This window comes from Musca vetustissima, unplaced genomic scaffold (genome assembly GCF_032173495.1).
Source record: "Musca vetustissima isolate MV318-11 ecotype Yass unplaced genomic scaffold, APGP_CSIRO_Mvet_v1 utg311, whole genome shotgun sequence".
Taxonomy (NCBI): Eukaryota; Metazoa; Arthropoda; class Insecta; order Diptera; family Muscidae; genus Musca; species Musca vetustissima.
Genome location: NW_026880468.1, coordinates 29497 through 50823, shown reverse-complemented (window position 1 = coordinate 50823; position 21327 = coordinate 29497). Strand labels below are relative to the sequence as shown.

Genomic DNA, 21327 nt, shown 5'->3' with positions numbered 1-21327 from the left:
AGGCGCTGGTATTTGTAAGTTTTTTGAGAGAATAGGAGAAACACATTGTCCTATGAAATTATATTTGAAAAGATAATAGGGCGATCTCTGTTCCATTTTCTAATATATTTCAAGGATTTATCATGTGTTACTAAAATTATTATTCTATTATATTATGCAAATTTTATAAGGCAAACCAACATTTGTTTTCTTATTTTCAGAAGACAATTGAATTTCAATGCCAGCAAGGAAAGGATTGCTTGCACCACAAAATACTTTTCTGGATACGATTGCCACCCGGTTTGATGGAACACGTACGTATATTTCTCATGATTGGCTAATATATATATATATATATATAGTGACGGTCACGTATAATAAACGCAATAATAAACTAATATTCCCAGTTATTTAAAGAAAGGAATTAGATCATCTAAAAGTTTAACATCCCCATGTTTAAATATAAGCAAGGACTTTATGAGGTCGGACGCAAAGGTATCATGTAATAAAAAACGTGTTACAATTATGTGGTGCTATCAAATTATAATTTTTTGTTAAGAAGATTTGCTATGTCATTCTAGACATAATTCAGTACACTACACCAAATTTGGTGCAAATCGAGAGATATATAGGGACTTTGGTATACCATTTACATTAAATCGGACACAGATATATATGAGAGCTTTATCTAAATTTGAACCGATTTTCACGAAACTTGACGCACATCATTTTAGATATAATTCAGAAAGCTATGCCAACTTTGGAGCAAATCAAAAAATATGTCGAGACTTTGGTACATCATTTACATTAAATCGGACGAAAATATATATGGGAGCTATATCTAAATCTGAACCGATTTTTCCCAATTTCAATAAGGTTGGGCCAAATAAATGAGCTGTGTCAAATTTGATTCAATTCGGATCATAAATGCGACCTGTACTTTGTTTACAATTTAACATGGACAGACAGTCGGACGGACACGCATAATTCGACTCAGGAAGTGATTCTATGCATATTCTCAAAAGAAACCATGTGTCCATCTCATTTCCTTTTGCCCATTACAAACAAAGACATAATACCCTGTACCACAGAGTGGTGTAGGGTATAAAAATGCTTGACTCCCCTAGGCAGTAATTGGACTGGAATCCAATAATAAATATTTGCGGGCGCTTAGAACAGGGCATTGGTACAGAACCATTCCAAAATGAAGACCAAATTTGTAATTTTAAATAAACAATATTTATGTGAGTAATAATGATTGTTAACCAAATACAACTGCAACCTCACAAGATAAAAGTTTTTTCTTAACAAGCGGATTTTTTGGATGATATGGTATCCCTTATCATATTTTACAGCTTTCAACCTTGCATAGATTTCACTAAGTTTTCCGTGTAAGATGTCCGAATTTTCCTTATTGTACTTGTGAAACATTTTTAAGGCTTGATAATATTTTACAAGTAGAATTATGTTATGGCTACCAGTAATTGACAATGTTTTTGAATCACGTTTGGAATTTATAAAGCATCCATTCTTGAACGATCTGGGACTTGTGTTTGGGAACATTATGTTGATAAAATTGAAATGTTGTCCTCAATCCCAATTTTTCAGTACTACATTTGAAATTATAATTCCGTAATGCCTTCAATAAGAACTAGATTTTATACTCCGGTAGCGCTCATACAGCCCCATAACATTAAAGAGCCTCCTCCGTGCTTTACGGTCGGAATTGTGTACTTAGGGTCTACGGTTTTATTCGGTCTTTGTGATACCTTACTTGGTCCATTCGTTCCAAACAAGGTAAATTTGCTTCGATCAGCAAAAATAACAGATTTTCAAAAGGCAAATTTTTTGTTTTCTTGTTCCAATCGGATTTTCCGGTTTATGAATGGCTTTTCAGTGCAACTCTACCATGAAGACCATGTATTATTCGCGTTTCTAATTGAAAATCTATGAGACCACGTTTTCACCACATTTACCGTTATAAAACAAATTTTTGAAGTGACCCAGAAAAACCAAAGGTATTTTCGTGTTCCAGGGACTCCAACTAAACAGAATTGGTACAATAGAACCCTTGAATATTTTTTTTTGTTTTGTAGCACAGTGTAATTAACATACAGTGGCGACATTTTAAATAGCACGCATAGTGGAAATTTTTTCACACACCTTTTGCTATTTTCTTTCTGCAATTACTCAAATTATTTTTACAGTTATTTTTTTAGTAACATGTTGTTGTTGATATACAATGTAAGCTTAGTCAGAAAAATAAATTTATTTTTAGAAACTGGAAGTTTTTTATTCTTTCGGTCTGTATTCGCCGACATTTTAAATAGCACATTCCCTAAGATAATTAAAAAAAAAAATTTTAATTAAAATAAACGCTGATAAAGAAAAAAAGGTATACAGTTGAGAATAATTTATTATTTACAAGATAAAAAGAAAAAAAGTCTGGCAACGCTTGTTGTGTAAAGTCGAGTTTTTGTGTTCTGTCAATACTGTGTTTCAAATTTCATTAAATTTACTTATTAATACTTTGTTATTTAAATAAATTTACAACTTTTTCGTAAATTTGTCATTTAGCAACAAAGTGGAAAGTGTTCGTTTGTGCATTTAAGTGTTAATTTGGTGATAAAGTGTTTATAGTTTTATTTCCTTATTTTTCTTTTAGTGCGCGTATTTTTTTAGTTGAGCATATTTTCAGGCGCTAACTAAATTGTGATTGTGTTCGTATTAAATTTAAAGCTTATTATTTTAATTAAATTTACTGTAGCATAACTTAGGCCGTTATTGTTATTTCAATGGCTTGTTTGTAAAAGGGCTGTTCCATTACCAGCGTTACTGAACGTTTAATAACATGCTGGCTTTGCGAAAAATTTGCTCATTTTAAGTGTGCGGGTTTTACTGGTCGTCATTTTGACTTAATTACTGATCGTCAAAATGGACTTCGTTGGGCATGCCCCGATTGCAGGTGCTTAGAAATCGATTTTTATCGACTTTTTAAGGATGCTAAAATCGAGATAGCTGCCATGAAGAAAGAGTTTAATTCTGTATGCTTACGACTTGATAAGTTTGAGAATATGTTTAACAAATTTGAATATGTAGATGGTTCTCCGAAACGGATGAAGACTACTTCGGTTGTTGCTCATGGTGATAATTTAATTACTTTAAATTCACCAGTTGTTTTATCGCAACGCAATAATAGCAAGAGTGCTCCTTCCGAAAACCATCTTGCGCCGCCGGCGCTATATTCACCTGTACCACCCAGTGGCTTAACCACTGCTGACTCAAACAAACAAAACGGTCCAAGTATTCAGACTGAAAACTTATCTTCTGAAGCCAAATTGACTGATTCTTCTTTATGTATATCTGCTATAGAAGTTACTCCATCTGCAAATCCGGTAACTTTATCTAATTCTCCTGTCTCTGTGGACAATAGTGAACTTATCGTTGTTGCTCCTAGAAAAGCTCTATTTATCTCTAGGCTCCATTCTAATACATCGGTAGATAACATCCGAAATTATATTAAATCTAAAATACATAGCCTTCATAAAAATGATTTTAAAATTTTTAAGTTTAAGTCATCAACTCCACGTGACATTTCCTCATTTAAACTTGTTATTCCTCAAAAAATATTTAACGTTTTATTCAATGAATTGTTTTGGCCTGATGGGATTTTAGTAAAAGAGTTTGAATTTAGGGAAAGATCCAACATCGCAAAACCATTGGTTATTTCCGATAACGTATCCGGTTCAAAAAACTAAGTAATTCCTTACAATTAATTTATCAAAACGTAAGAGGTCTCAATACTAAACTAAAAAATATTTACCTTAAATCTTTCGATTGCGATTATAAAATTGTTGTCTTCTCTGAAACATGGCTTAAACCTGAGATTGGTGGTACTGAAATTTTTTCAGATAAATATCAAGTTTATAGGCATGATAGACTTAATAAAATCGGCGGTGGAGTGCTGATAGCTGTACATAATTCCATTGCCTCTGAGTGCGTTTCAATAAATAATAATTCAGATACTGAATTTGTTTGTGTTCGATTAAATTATTTAGGTTTATCTTTTATCTTAACCTGTTCATATATAGCTCCTAACTCTGAAACCGACGTTTACCTTAGACATGCTGAATTAATAAAGCAAGCTTCAAATTCAATGCCATCTAATTGTGAAATTGTTTGTTTTGGTGACTTCAATTTGCCAAAGTTAACATGGGTTCTAGGTGACAATAATATCGATTATGTGCCTACTTCATCAACATTATCAACTTCTTCTGACATGGCTATTTTCTGGGAAACAATATTTGATCAATGCTTATTCCAAATTAATAATATCTCCAACGTTAAAGATAGAATATTAGACTTAGTATTTTCATCAACGATAAATATATCTATATGTAGATGTTCCCCGTTTTCTGAACCTGAAGACAAATATCACCCAACTCTTAATGTGAGTCTGGAATTCCAGCATAAATTAACTAATGTTGATCATGTTAAACAAAAAAAGCTTAAACTAAATTTTAAGAAAGCCAACTTTGATATTCTACATTCCATTTTATCCAACACAAATTGGGATTTTAAGGGTGATATGGATTCACGCATTTCTTCTTTCTACATAACTTTAAATGAAGCGTTATCATTATCCATTCCCTTCATAGAAGTCAATCCTGATAGTGAACCATCGTGGTCATCTTCTTATCTAAGGCGCCTGCGTAATGTAAAGAGTAGATTGTTTAAAAAATTCCAAAAATATAATTCTCCAGCAAATTACAGAAATTATTCGTTGGCTAGGTATAAGTATAATACTGAAAATAAGAAGTGTTATTCAGAATATCTAGTAAAAATGAAAAGTAGATTACAAACTAATCCAAAAGATTTTTTTAAATTCGTAAATACTAAACGTAATGTTCGGTCATTTCCCAGCTTTATGAAACTTGGTAGTATGGGATCATCTAATAACTCTGATATTGCAAATATGTTTGCCAAATTTTTCCAGAACAATTATTCAAACATTTCGTTTAATTTTAATTATAACTACAATATGGAGAAGATAAACCATTTTCCACATTTTTTACTTTCGGAAGATGAGGTATTAAATGCCCTGAAATCTCTAAAAACCTCTAATTCTGCTGGTCCAGATGGTGTCCCATCATCTATATTAAAGTCTTGTGCATATGAATTGTACTTACCTCTAACAGATTTATTTAACTATTCCTTATCCCTTGGTTATTTTCCTCTTTACTGGAGATCTAGTTATATAATCCCTTTACACAAAACTGGTAGTCGGTGCACTATTGAAAATTATAGAGGCATCGCCAAATTGAGTGCGATTCCAAAGTTATTTGAACTCTTGGTTTCTCGAAGAATTTCCCACTTTGTCTCATCTATAGTATCTCCTTTCCAACATGGCTTTTTAAGAGGGAGGTCTACATTGACTAACCTAATGGAGCTTATGTGTCACGTTCACAATGGGTTTATCAATAAACTCCAAACTGATATAATCTATACAGATTTCAGTAAAGCGTTCGATACTGTTGTACACAGTTTATTAATTTATAAGCTTGATATTATGGGTTTCCCGACAATCCTTCTTAACTGGATTTCCTCTTATTTACAAGATCGTACTCAAAAAGTACATTTCAATTCACTTCTCTCAGATGACATCAGTGTTTCATCTGGTGTTCCTCAGGGTAGCCACTTGGGTCCATTACTCTTTGTCCTTTACTTAAATGATCTTCCATCTGTAATCCGATTTTCTAATATTTTAATGTTTGCAGATGATGTAAAACTGTTTTGTAGTCTAAATACACTTAACTCCTCATTAAATTTGCAACATGACCTACACTCATTAGTAAACTGGTGTAGTTCTAATGGTATGACGCTAAATCTTAAGAAGCGCAAAAAATTAACTCTTTCTAGGACTAGTCCCATATCTATTGATTACTTTATAGGTTCTCATAAACTTGACTCTGTAGACTCGTTTACAGATCTTGGTATTATTTTAGATACCAAATTGCGTTTTCATTTACATATTGAGTCAAAGCTAAATCGTTGCTTGGTTTTATAAAGCGATGGTCTAAGGAATTTGATGATCCGTATATAACTAAACGTCTATTCATCAGCCTTGTTCGACCCACATTGGAATACGGCTGTGTACTTTGTAGCCCATTTTATAAAAATTATTCTAATAAAATAGAATCGGTTCAAACCCAGTTTCTTTTATTTGCTCTTAGGGGTCTACCTTGGAATCCTCTTGAAGCACTTCCACCGTACGTTAACCGTCTGAAACTGATTGATCTTCCAACTCTTGAAAGAAGGCGATTAATGCTTAGAGCAATATTTATAATAAAATTGTTACGTGGACAAATTGACTCAAACTATTTAACTGGGGAAATAAAATTTAATATTCCCTCCCGTAGAACACGTAATTATTTACCTCTTAACTTATCCCTAGTTAGAACTAATTATGAACTAACTAATCCACTTCGCGCTTTATGTGAAATTTATAATAATTTATATAACAGAGTATCATTTTCTGACCCCATTCATGTATTAAAAAATTCTATTATTCGTCTATAATTGAGGTATAGTTGCCAGACAATTGTGTATGTAATATTTCTGTTTGCATGTTTTGTCAAAACTATGGTGTTTTTGTTTATGGTTAACAACTAATATAAGACTGGCTGATGTTAATTCTGTAGCCAGTAATTTTCCTTCACTACTAACCCTCCATAGTCCGGACTATGGGGTGTACGTTCTCTCCACGTTATGGGGAGGTGGCCCCCTCGGTCGGCAGGGGCGAGTGTGAGTGGCGTGGGAACGTTCGAAAAAAAAAAAATATTACTATTCCCATAGAATGGGGCGTGGTCAACACTCAAATCCAATCTTTCGAAGATTTGTCCTCCAATACCGCAATGACGGCCTAACATTTTCCGAAATATCGAAAAAACTAAATTGTTCGAGAAAAAAAGTTTATAACGCAATTAAACATTATAAAAAGAATTAATCTTTTGAGAGCATCACACGAAAAAGATCCAGAATAACGTCGCAAAGGACGGATCACTTAATTGTTAAAATGAGCAAAAGTGATCCTTTTTTAACTGCACCGAGGATTCGGGAACAAATTCAAGAACAACTGGGACTAAACATATCAACAAGTACAATAAAGAACAGATTACGAGAAAATAATTTCTTTGGGAGCATTGCCAGGCGTAAACCACATGTGTCCCAAAAAAAATCGAATAATTCGAGTTAATTTTGCCAAGGCCCATTTAGAAAAACCACTTTCTTACTGAAATAATGTACTTTTCACGGACGAATCTAAGTTTAACCGCTTTGCCTCGGATTGAAAGTCATACGTAAGGCGAAATATAAACACAGAATTTGATCCAAGGTACACGACAAAAACCATCAAACACGGTGGGGGAAGCGTGCTTGTTTGGGGAGGCTTCTCGTGGTACGGTGTGGGTCCTATAACACGAATAGAAGGTATAATGGACCAATTAGCTTACAAAAACATTTTAATGAATATTATGTTACCATACGCTGAGGAAGATATGCCTCTAAAGTGGAAGCTTGTACAGGATAATGATCCCAAGCACACGGCTAAGTCCGTTAAAAAATGGATTTCTGAAAATAAAATTGAGGTAGTACCATGGCCAGCCCAATCTCCGGATTTAAATCCCATCGAGAATCTATGGCACGATGTTGATAAGAGAATAGATCGTTCTAATGCTACAAATTTGAACATTTTATGGACTGAAATCCAGAAGGCATGGTATTCCATCCCTTTAGAAAGATGTCAATCGCTGATTCAGTCAATGCACCGTAGATTCACAGCCGTTGTTAAAAATAAGGGATTTCCTACAAAGTACTGATGGTATTAACAAATTTAAATTTATTTAACATATAATAAAATTGAATTAATCATAAGTTTTTAATGAATTTTAGATACACTATCATGTGTGCTATTTAATTTGTCGTGAATAAAATCGTTTTTTTTTCTTTTTTGTTAAAAAATTATTAAAAAATATGTATGAACACAAAATAAGAAAATGAATCACTATTAATTAATTAACAACAATATATGTAACCTAAATATAATAAAGGTTTAAAACTTTTTCGTAACGATTGAAGGAAAATTATCATTTATTCCTCTATATATGAAACGTGCTATTTGAGATGTCGCCACTGTATTTAAAAACAGGGTGCGCAAAAATTCGCTCGCGAATGGTCAAAATACATTCTTTTCGTTTTGTGCTAATTTTAAGAATGAATTTATGGCGATAAATTCTTTACCACACATAACAAACGAGTGAGAGCACACAACAACGTTCGTTCTTTTCGTGTGGTGGTTAAAATTCTTTCTGACATTCTCTCACGAATAAAAACAAACATTCCCGAATTCTCGCGAATGTTCAAAACGGCAACAACAATAACAACAAACGTTCGTGAACTCAATAGTTGTTGGACATGTGTTTTGTTATTCCACACACTTTCTGCTACACACACATTCTTTCGTTGTTTGTGTGTGTTTTTATGATATTTTTGTTTGTTGTTGTTTTTAACAGTGCTTCGCGAACATTTGTTTTTTGAGTTTTTCAAAAGAATGTTCTTCAGCAAAAATGCTCGCGAAAGAATGAATCGACAACGCTTGCAGCGAAATTTTATCGTTCCTTATACCCTACATAGTTTTGTAGGGTATAGGAATTAACATATTTTAAAGATTCCGTTTTGAATTTAATTTTGTTTAGTACATGTGTGTAATGGTGCGTTACGAGTGTAACATGTGCGTGACGGTGTTTAAAGTTAAAAAAATGTATGTTAAAAATTGTTTCTCAACAAAATTAAATGTCAATATAATCTTGAATAACCCCTTAAAGCTGTAAAAAAATCCACAATTTTATCTTTTCAAAGGGAAACTATTTAAAAAATATTGCCAACGAAATTTCAGAAAAATTGTTTTCTTGACTAAACACTGTAACAGTGCGTGACATGGAATTCGTGATATATAAAGTAACAGACCTTTTTAGAGATCTTCGAAAGAATGGGTAAATTTTCGAAATTGTGGAAAATATATTTCGAATTTTTCGAATCTTCGAAACTACATTGTTGTTTTTGTACTTGAATCTAGTGTTAAACCTAAATTTAAATGTGAAAGGAAGAATGACGAAATACTGCAGAAGGAAATTTTGATTCAAAAATGGGCTGTACTCCATTATAATTGCCAGACATTTTAGACACACCGTCAAATCCTTCACCTCTCAAAAATGTTAGTTCAGAAAAAGTCGAAATATGTGACCAGTACAATAAGTATTGGCGAAACAGAAGCAAATATATGTTTATATAGGAAAATACATCATTAACAAGCATATTTGCATTGAATACAAAATGTTCTTCTGTCTTAAAATTTGAAATACAAGTTTTTACAATTTTTCTCACAGTTTAATAAGAGAGAAACATACATTTGAAAATTATGTATTTGAAACAAATACAATAACAAACATTTGCATGTATTAGTGTGGACAGCCCTGATCAAGGTATATTAATAAGGTAACCGTATCAAACCAGCTGGTGGTAATATTATATGACACAACCAGGCACATATATTAGGTAGTCGCATCGGCGAATTACTACAAAGCAACTTTTTTGGGAACATAATATGTCAAAATTTGTAAACAAGACAAATAAAAGTCAATTCGCCTTGACATTTCAAAATGTAGGCAAATTTGATTCACCCAATCAGAACAAAATGTTTTAATACCCTACACATCTACGTTAAAACTATGTGTTGCCTCAAGAGTTTGTAGCTGCACTACTCCTAGACTCAAATTTTTGTATATCGTTTATCATATGTCCGTCTGTCCATTATAATTTGTAATCGATTATCATGATCCAAATCAAATGGTGACTGAAAAAATTATCTTCTGAAAACACAACATTAGCACTATTTTGAATAAACGATTCAGTATGTGTCGGCATCTTTCAATAATTTCCCTTGATGAATTCTGGAAATTTTGTATATATATATATATATACGGTTCTGGCATTAGTCTATTTCTATTGGTTTTGGTAGTGTCCGGTTTATGTTTAGATGCCACAATTATGGCCCAAACCCAGAAAATTACAGAGATGTGGATCTGGCCTACGAATTAATATAACTGTTTTCATAATAATCGTACAATATTTAGGGCGTCAAATAGATTTTCTTGTAGCTTGGGCATGTTACAGCCCAAACTACATAAATGAGTCGTGCATCTACAAACTCTTGAGGCAATCCATACTTTTAACATAGATGTGTAGGGTATACAAACATTTTGTTCTGATTGGTTGAATCATTTCTTGTAATTTAAAACAACTTCCACGAAAATCTTTCCAGTTTTGATGTAGCCCTCATATAAAATTGCTCTTCATTTTTAGATATTTTGGTTCTTTCGAAGTAAAGTTGGAAAAAATCACGAAACTTCAATTGTATTTACAAAAATTAATTAATTTTTTAAGGCGAATTAAAAATTACAACAATTTGTTTTGACATTCAATCAACTGGGTCGATGCGACTACCTAACACATCTACCTTGGTCACAACAATTTGTTTTTCTTGAATTCGCCGGAAAAAAAATAAAATTAAAGAAGACAATTTCTGAAGAAACAAAACATATATGTAGGTTATGTATGGGATACCTTCACATGAACTTCTTTAGGAAGATCTTTTACTGCAAGAATCTATTATCTTGAGACTTTCTATAACGATTTGGTAGCGTATTTCACGTAAAAATTCCATCATTATATACCGTATAATATCAATAATCAAAGGGCGAAGCCTCAATCTTCGGATGAGACCTTCAGAATAGACAATACAAGTGGTAAGGATATTGATCAAGGAAACCAGAACTGCATTCTGGAGTTTTATTGTTAAATATTGTTAGAATTCAGTTTCTTCAATTTGGCATTTTGGTTTCTTATTGAATGCAAATTTCCTTGAAAAACTTTCGTCCCAATCTCTATAATTTGGTTGTAATTTTGAACCTTAGATTTCCACAAATGTTGAGTTTGGTATGCTGAGGTGTTACTACCGCAGAAAACATATTCAAAGTGGGTCCACGTCTTCGTTTCTCCAAAAATGTATTCGTTGTCATCAGTTCATTAACATTAACGAATCATATTTATATTTTATGCTATATTTAATTCATAAATTTGCGATTTGCAAAAAAAACACAAATTTAAAAAAGTAAATAAATATTTTATAAAACTTCACAAATGCTTTGTTCTGATTGGTTGAAAAATATAAGGCGGATTCATTTTTATTCGCCTTGATAACAATTATGACATACCATGTTCCTAATTCGCCCATGCGGCTACCTTACATATCTACCTTGGCCCTGATCTAAAACTAACCTGATTATTGGGTTTATAATTCTCTTTTCTATAATTCTCTCTCTTTTAATCATTCTTTCACGTATTAAAATAAACATTCTTTGACATGTTTAGATACCTTGTCGAAAAATGTAATACATATTAATAGCTGCTTCTTTCCGGAAATATCCGTAGTTTCATCCGCTAAAATCGAAAAAAAATGCAGCACTTTCATTTCATTTTTTGACTTGGTGTTTGCCCTTTCCGCACCATCCTTTATTTGAAGATATGATGCTGACCACGGTTTAAAATCCTGACGCCAAAATAGCAAAAACACCGAAAATTATAGCTTAGCTTGCTAAATTCATTTTCAAAATATGCAGCTAAGCTATAGCGTTTTGATATCGTTAGCAACTTCAAAATAACAATGAACTACAACATAAATGACAACGCAACTAACATAACTAACATGTGCAATTCGTGCTGAGCACAGATGCTTCGAACTAAAAAAGCTAGCCGTAGCAGTGTATATATTTTTTGATGCTGCATTTTAATCCCTGTGCTGACTCTACAAAAAACACCTTTTGGTAAATCTGAATATGCGAACCAAGAAAACCGATCGAATCATATTATTTGAAAAATTCCCTTTTTATACCCTCCACCATAATTAGAGCTGTACTTTCTAGTTCATTAAGAAGATCGCTCTTTTTAGTTCAGCTCTCATGAATGAACTAGTTCGTTCTTTTAGTTCGTGAACGACGATTGTGAATCATACACTGAACAATTCTTTGCTTTTTAGTTCGTGAAAATCAGGTGTATATGAATGCAAATTGGTTTGCAAAACACATCAAATAAATACTTAAAAAAATATTGGAATTTTTTCAAAAAAAATTCATAATCTAAAAATGAAAATTTAATTTAAAAAATGTTATTTTATTTAAATAAAATAATAGTATTTGTATAAACTCACATTTTGATTTATCTATAATTATATAAAATGAATTAAAAAATCCTTAAATAATTACGACCGTGCCAAATTATTATTCCTAAGGGAATAAATAATCTTGGGATATTTATATAAGGGACATAGCAAAGAAGTAGACCTATGTTAATTGTGTTTTCCAAGGATATTTTGCAACCCATAGGCGACAACGTATAGTAAATTACATCCACTTTTGAAGGCAAATTTTTGTAAAGTTAAAGAAAAAATGAAAAGCTGGGTTTCTTTATATTGGGGACTCCTAGACACATAGAACCCAAAATATCAAATTTCCGCCAATTCGGTTGCAAATCGTGTCCAAGAATCCTAAACATACCAAAATGTAATAATTAATAATTTTTTATGGAAATTTGTTACCCAATTATACCTCAAAATATAAAAAAACAGATAGATAATTCGAATGGAAAATGTGCCTTAAAATCATGATGGGTATTTTCTTTATTTCAGTGAAATTTCAAAAAATATATTAATTTGTTTAATTTACAAAAATTAATATTGATCAAGGGTTTAAAAATATAGATGGGTACGATGACAGAATATAGAAATAGATGAAAAACAGAGGACGTAAATTTTATAGATAACAGTCAGTTAAAATAGATGATTGTCCTCTAAAAAAAGAGGATATATGGTCACCTTAGTTACGTTTAGGTCAAGACCAATGTTTGTGATTGAACGAACGATGAAATAATTCGGATAGCTTAAAAATAACAAATGAACTATAAAGAACGATTTTGACTGACTTTGTCCCCAATATAAAGAAACCAAACTTTTTTCATTTTTTAATTTTACAGAAATTTGCATTAAAAAGTGAATGTAATTTATTCCTTGTGGACTATGGGTTGCAAAATATCCTTGGAAAACATAGTCGACATAGGTCTACTTCTTTGCTATATTCCATATATATATATATATATACAGTGACGAGCAGAATCGAGTACATGTTTGTACTTTGGACAACTTTTACGTCATAAAAATAAAAGTTAATAAGCAAATTCAAAAATGTTAGTTTTATTTTATAACGTCTTTTGTACTTAACAAAATTACCCATAGTTAAAAATGTAACTCTTAGATTTCTAAGAAAAAAAAAAAATAAATCAACTCCAATGTACTCACTTTTGCACGTTTGATCAAATTTGAAGAAAACAAATATTTTTATTACTTATACCGTAGTTTTATATTTTTATAGCGTAATTTATGCAATTTGGCATACGTTCTAACAATTTTAGTACATGAGATTCGCTGTCAAAGTTCGTCTAAATCAGACATGCTCGGCCATATACGCTACCGTAACTGAGGGTCGATGGGTAAACACATTTTCTCTTTCTTTCTCTTTACGTCAGTCGTTTTTAATGGTGAATTCTCAGTTACGCTCGCACACACTTGCTCTCAATTTAATTTTGCCCAACACTGGTCTAAATTATTAGGAGCTGATTGGTACTGTCCCACCTCTCTCTTTACGATTTATGTTGACCACTGTGTTAATTAAAAATTTTGCTCACGAAGATATTCAATCACGATTTTGGACGAGTGTCTTTGATCACAATCATGTTCAGAATTACTTATCCTCTCTACCAAGACCGGTTGGTATGACTCTACAATGCTCTCAATAGACGTCTTTCATTATTATATTGTAAATTTTTTTACATCGCTCCATGACCCACACGTTAAAGCCTACCCATACCATGGCAATTTCTCAACCGTGCTTCACATTGGGCCTTTGAATTAGTTTTCATCACCAATAATGCTTATCGTCGGATTGAAAACGGTTGAATTTTGGATTTTGGTCGGACCGATCACACGTTTAAAGTCGACCAGAGTTCCGACCTTATCCTGATTTTGCCCTTTTTTCCTTTAATACAGATTTTAAGTTTTTTTGTTACTGTTGCTATATCTAATGTCGGGAAGGGCTATTCACGCCGTTCAATGACAGATTTGACGAGTACTTACGAATCATATTTTGGTGTTAAAACTTATCAAATTATATTTCCCTTATCATTAGACGTGGGTCCACACACCTTTAAGACCTCTAATTTGACGTTTGAGAACAACGGGACACCGTTCTTGTACCCATATGACCACTAATTGGCACAATTAATGTCCCATTGAAATTTCCAAGGTAGGACAGCTTCTTTCACTCAAGACCTGAATGGCTCTTCAGTGGTTATTAAATATTTCTTCATGATTTATTATCATTATTTATTTATTAATTTTTGTTCAAAATTTAAATGACGCCAAACTTATTTTTCTTAATAAAAGAACTAATGATTTCGTTTTCTTTATTTTTTCTTAAAGCGAATTTACATATAAAATTTAATCATGATTAAAGGCTGAATCAGGGTTTATTTTCTTAATCAGGCTAAATTTACCATTGTTTTACCACACAAATTTAAATCATCATGCAGCAGGATTTATTTTAAATCATGATCGAAATCATGATACTACTGAGATGCAACGCGGGTTTTGTACGAAAAAATACAACTCTCTCACAATGTACCAAAATTTGCAACTGTTTTTACATGCCGTTTGTTTTTAAATTTAACGGCTGACAAATACAAAAATGACAGATCAAAGGAAAATAAAACTAATTATAGAATTTTTGTGTTTTCAGGTGTTTTTTTTTTTTTACTTTCCAAACGATCACAGTATTGCAAAAACATTTCCATTGTGGTAATTCTTCTATTCTTTTTCAAATTGCAAACAAATATTTTTGGCGCAAATTAATAATTTTGTATGTATACTAATAAACATCAGCTGATCGGCATTTAGATCATGATTAAGGGTATGTGTAAACAATTAGGGTGTATTTCTGGATTTCGCTAATCGAGTCGATTTAAAATCGTATATGTAAATGTACTTTAAGACATTTAAGAGTTGAAGTTTTAAATTTTGGTTGTTTTGTTAAGTACAAAATACTAAATAAAATACAACCAACATTTTTTAATTTGCTTTTTTAGTTTTATTTTTATGACATAAAAAGTGTCCAAAATGTAAACATTGTATATATATATATATGTATATATATATCCCAAGATTACCCGCTTAATACCAAAAATTTGACACGGTCGTAATTAACGACTTTTTAACTCATTTTATACATTTATAAGTAAATCAAAATGTACGTTTTGTACACATATTAGTATTTTTTTTATTAAAAATTTACTTTTCTTTTTGTCATATATTTTAATTTTCAAAGTCTGGTCGCTTTATTAATAGTGACCCACGTTAAAAGGTAGCCCCCATGATATAGTACCCCCTTAATATGGGAATTTTTAGCAAGTTTTTCAATCAAAATTGGCTGTAATTTTGTATTTTGGATTCTCATAATGGTATCACCACATCTCCGCACTAATATTTTTTTTATTCCACCACCATAGTATGGAGGGTATATTAATTTTGTCATTCCGTCATCGAAATATTAATTTCCGATCCTATAAGGTATATATATAAATATATATATTCCTAATCAGGGTAAAATTCTAAGACGATCTATCTGTCCGCCCGTCTGTTGTAATCTTCTGAAGGAATTGAGATAGATCGCCATAATTTTGCATAGAGTCGTCTTTTTTTTGCAGGGGGGTCAATTTAGAAGATGAGCTATATAGGTCCACGTTTAGGCATAGCCCGCATATAAGGGTACCGCCCAATCTTCGATATTCTTGAGTGCGCTTTTCAACCGAATTCGCTGAAATTTGGTACATTGAGTTCTGTTTGTGTACCAAATGTCTCCACTAAAAATTATAAATATCGGTCCACTTTTTCGGGTAGCCCCCATAAAAGGGCACCCCCAATATTCGGTATTTTGGGGTTCTTGAGCGGGTTTTTAACCATTTGGTACATTGTGTTCTTTTTGAGTACCAAATGTCTACACTACAAATTATAAATATCCGTCCAATTCTCATAACGGTATCACCACATCTCCGCACTAATATTTTTTTTATTCCACCACCATAGTATGGAGGGTTTGTGTACCAAATGTCTCCACTAAAAATTATACATATAGGTCCACTTATTCGGGTAGCCCCCATATAAGGGCACCCCCAGTATTCGGTATTTTGGGGTTCTTGAGCGGGTTTTTAACCATTTGGTACATTGTGTTCTTTTTGAGTACCAAATGTCTCCTCTACAAATTGTAAATATCTGTCCAATTTTTCTCTAGCCCCCCAATTTACTGTATTTTGGGAGGTTTAAGTACGTATTTCTCAACCGAATTCGCAGACATTTGGTACAATGGGTTCTTATTGGGTACCAAATTTCTCCACTAAAAATTACAAATCTAGGCGCATTTTTCGGGTAGCCCCCATATAAGACACCCTCAATTTTCGGTATTTTAGGGTTCTTGGGCGAATTCGCTGTCATTTGGTAGTCACATATGGTAACAAATTTTCCTACCAAAATTATTAATACTCGCCCCTTTTAGGGGTAGTTCGCATATAACTTCCTTCTTATATTAAAATAGTTATCTGATTAGTTCCGTGTGTAGAGTTGTCCCCATATAAGCGTATTCTACCATATTATAGGGGATAATCGTTACTCAGTTTTACCCTACAAATTATGGAATTCTGAGACGATTTAGCCATCGGTTGTAATCATTCCGCTTTCTAAGAAATTCGTGATAATAAACTAGAACCTGACGATAATGAAATATATCGGTCAGCATTTAGGCATCTTCTTAATTATATCTCCTGAAGGAAAGAATTGAGACACAAAACAAATATATTTGGTTCGAAATTGACATATGTCGGTCATTAAATAGGCAAAGTCCTCATATAACTATAACAACAAATATTCGCTAATTCCTACTTTGTAATCTAAAATGCACTAGTTTGATGATTGTATATTCTACCATGCGCTATTAGTATCAGTCCACGCTTTGGGGTTCTCATTAAAAAATGCAGAAATTTGTATTCGGAGTAAATCGGTTTGTAGAATTATCGGTATAGGTTCACTTTTTGATATGTTCCCTATATTTTCATTTCAAGTATCTGTCAGTATACCTATGGTGGAGGGTATCCATTAATTACCCTAAATCTAAATCTACGATTTCAACTAAACTTAACGTACTGTTTATTATATATATTATTGTGTATTATATAATTTCAGACTCAAACTTTGTTCTTGGAAATGCACAGGCGAATGGAAATCCAATTGTTTATTGCTCGGATGGCTTCGTGGATCTGACTGGATATTCACGTGCGCAAATCATGCAAAAAGGTAATTTCATTATTTTTTACATCCATGAGTTCTCTCTTAATTAATGACAGCCATCGATGTAGTTGTATCGCAAATCTGAATAATAAGATGTACATATGTTGTGTATGTATTATGCACACATTAACGATAATATTCATCCAAAGGTGCACATTTTGTTCAATCAATTTGCTAAAAAAATGTTTTGGAACTATGAAATTAGGTAAACATGAAAATGACATATTTTAGCGAAAACATTTATTTTTCAATAATAAGTTCATTCTATTATATTTTCCGAACAATATAAGCTTTCAAAATGACATTGTTGTTTTTGCATTATCACTATTTAATAACTGTGGTATATCTTCTGTGTCATCAATATTTTTTTTAGGATAACATACATTTTAATTTTGTTTGTATCAATTGATCCGCTTTTAATCACTCGGACAATAAATGCGAGTTTGACATGTTATAATCAACTTTTAATATACATTTCCCCTACATACGTAAAGCTCCTTAATACGATGTTTTCAAAATAGTTATTCCCTAATACCTTTATTTCTGCTGAATTTTTAAAGGGGTTTAAGAAATTTATAACAGCAATTAATTGCGTCTTTATGTTTTTGAAAAATAATTTATCGTATAAAATATTAAGTTCTATACTTTATTGTACGCTCTAATAATATTATTGATTTAATAACAGGATGTTCGTGTCATTTTTTGTATGGACCAGAAACAAAAGAGGAGCACAAAGTACAAATAGAAAAAAGTCTGATGAACAAAACGGAACTGAAGCTTGAAGTAATATTTTACAAAAAGGATGGTTAGTATAAGAAATTTTTTGTGGAGGATTATAAATAAATTTTATTCACAATCTTAAAAGTAAAACGATATTAAAGTTACTAATTATTGCAGGCTCCCCTTTCTGGTGTCTTTTTGACATTGTTCCTATCAAAAATGAAAAGAGGGAAGTTGTCTTGTTCTTGGCTTCGCATAAAGATATTACTCACACAAAAATGTTAGAGATGAATATAAGCGAAGAATGTGACAGCGGTAAGTATATAAAATGTAGTAGTTCTAAAAATATAAACAGAGATATAAATGTTGGTTCATAAAATCAAGTTTCTCTTATTTAAACCTCACCAATGCTAATCCAGCAGTGGCATAATTATACCAGTAGTCTCATGTAAGAGTCCATATTTGAAATACCCACTTTGAAAAATAATTCCATAAACTTGTGAGAAAGTCATATTTGTAATAAACTAGCTGAACCCATTGCGCTTCGCAGCATCTACAAAAGTTTGAAAACAATATGCAGTTGCAATATGGACTAACCTTTCAGTTTGTTCTTGAGGTTATATCCAACTATAACCCTCTCACCAACTTCGATTCGATGACAATTTGTGGGCTAGTACGAAATGATGTTCATTTGCTGCCTTCCTTCGTGATGAACTGTCACTAACAGTGTTGCCAAAACTTTGTTGATCAAAAATGCTAGATTTTGTTTAAAAAAATGCTAGAAAGTGCTAAAAAATTTTAAAAAGTGCCTGATAAAAGTGCTAAAAATGTATAGACGGAAATTTGATTATAATTAATAATGAGATCTGTATTTCTTAAAAAATTATTCTACAAAAGGTGGACGGAGTGTATATTCGACTGAGACCCTATTTATTCTTTATCAGAATATATAAATTCTATGTCGATTTAGCCATGTCCGTCTGTTGATTAAATAACGATACAGATCGCAATATTGTACACATTGCTACTACTCCTAGTTTTTTGGTATAGGAAATGGGACATATGGGACCTTTTTAGGGTGGCCCCAGTTAAGTTTTACAACTGAATTCGTTCTAACTATATACATATAATATTTTGGATTCTCATTGGGTGTTTACCCACCTCCCACCAAAAATTATCAAAAATGTTTCCGAATAACTCCCATAAAGCGGAAGTGGCTTTGAATTCTCATTGGACAGAGAATAGCTCTACACAGAATTTTTATTATTGGGTTTTGCTCGGTGTAGCTCCCAAAGAGCGGTACCCCACATTTTCGGCATTTTGGGAAGGTCCGAATTGACTTTTAGGTATACTTTAAAATTTTTGGTATTTTCAAGGATTTAGCAGCATTCTCTAGGATATTTTAGGGTAGGACATATTTATGCAGACAATTTTCTACGTAGGTTTTGTTTGGACATACGTCACATATAAAAAAGTTATATTTGCGTACTTTTGAGGTTTTAGAACATTTTTTTCCACCGAAGTGGCTGTATTTTGAAACAAACAATACCACAGCCACCATATGAAGTATACGACCATTTTTTAAGAAAATTTTGATACACACCACAATGTGCAGGGTATAAAATGTTTGAACTTTCGGTTTTTTTTACTTTTTCGCAGATTTACTGACATTTTTCTACGATAGGAGAATCCAACTCACATCGTGAAACATTTGGAAATTTGGGATGAAACCAAAAAGACCGACATTTTTCAAAAATTCCGGAAAAAATAAAAATGCCAAAAAATATGCTAGGTGCTAGATCAATTTTTTTGGTGCTAAATTGGCAACACTGGTCACTAATGATCTATCGGGCATGTTCTGGCATTCACTCCAACGGTAGAAATGTATCGAAAATAAAAAAGGTACATGATGATAGATTAATTAAATAGATACTTAGGTTTGTGTTGCATTTATTTCGAATGAATCTCTCGCTTGACAAAAATAGCAGATTTGAAATAAGATCGTACAAAATAGGGTTACCAAAGGGGAACGCCTCAAATCAATCAAATTAATGATATTACAGAGCCTGCAAATAATAAAATATAAAAAATAATAAAATTATCGTTAGAATTAACGAAATTACTAAAAAATAACAGAACAATGTTAAAAACGAATACAGCACATAAAAAAACTACGACAAAATTCAAAAATGAACTTTAGAGCTTTATGTCTACATCAAAACATAATACCAAGGTGTATTTAATAAGGTGTAAGTGACAATCATATGGTTTCAAACTTTTTCTTTGTTGTTTGTAAAGTAAATTGTCAAAAACGTTTTCAATATTACATTTCGATTTCAAAAATGCTCTTTAAATTTAGGCTTTTTTAATAATAAAAATTCAATAAAACTACATTAATGAGGCGGACGGAAAGGAAACCTAGGCTTAAATCAGTTATAACCCCGTTCGCCGAATGGTCCACATACTTTATGTTATGAGTGGGAATCTGTCCATAAATTCCTGATACTCATAAAATCGAGTAGATTATGTTAGCCTATATTGCAATCGGCGCCTTGGTGCTTGTCACTATTCTCGGCGAAGGTTAAATACGCCTATAGAAAGATTTTATACAGTCAACATAAATTCCATAATTTAGTCTTTGGCCGGGGATTTATGTCTTTAAATTTTCTTTAAGAAGGCAAGAAAATTGAAAGACACTACTCCATAGAAAAATAGATTGTAATTCACAATATAAACAACGTCACAAGGAGCCATGGGCTGCTTGTGGGAAACTTAAAATTAATCGCGACCAGGTCTTAAACTTTATTTTTCACTGACCTAAAACCGCCAATAACCCAAGAATACACAAATTCATTAATTATTCCTCAAAAAATAGTTCTTGATAAATTACTAATTGTTTTTGTTTATTTTTGTCAAAAACTGATTGTCAGCATGACAATTTAATTTCTATAACAACAATGTTGTTTTTGTAAAATATTTGTTGTTGTATCTGATGCATACACCTTATTAAATACACCTTGCATAATACCATAGACAGACGACTGCCTTAATTTGCATTAGAAAAATCTTAA

General features: G+C 32.1%; 1 long non-coding RNA gene across 1 annotated transcript; it reads left to right on the top strand.

Annotated features, from left to right (window-relative positions):
* The first annotated feature begins 216 nt into the window (after positions 1-216).
* Positions 217-18336, top strand: LOC133326145 (uncharacterized). Its single transcript, XR_009754180.1, has 3 exons — positions 217-293; positions 17432-17542; positions 18222-18336. It is a non-coding gene; the product is annotated as an uncharacterized LOC133326145 (long non-coding RNA).
* Positions 18337-21327: the final 2991 nt, after the last annotated feature.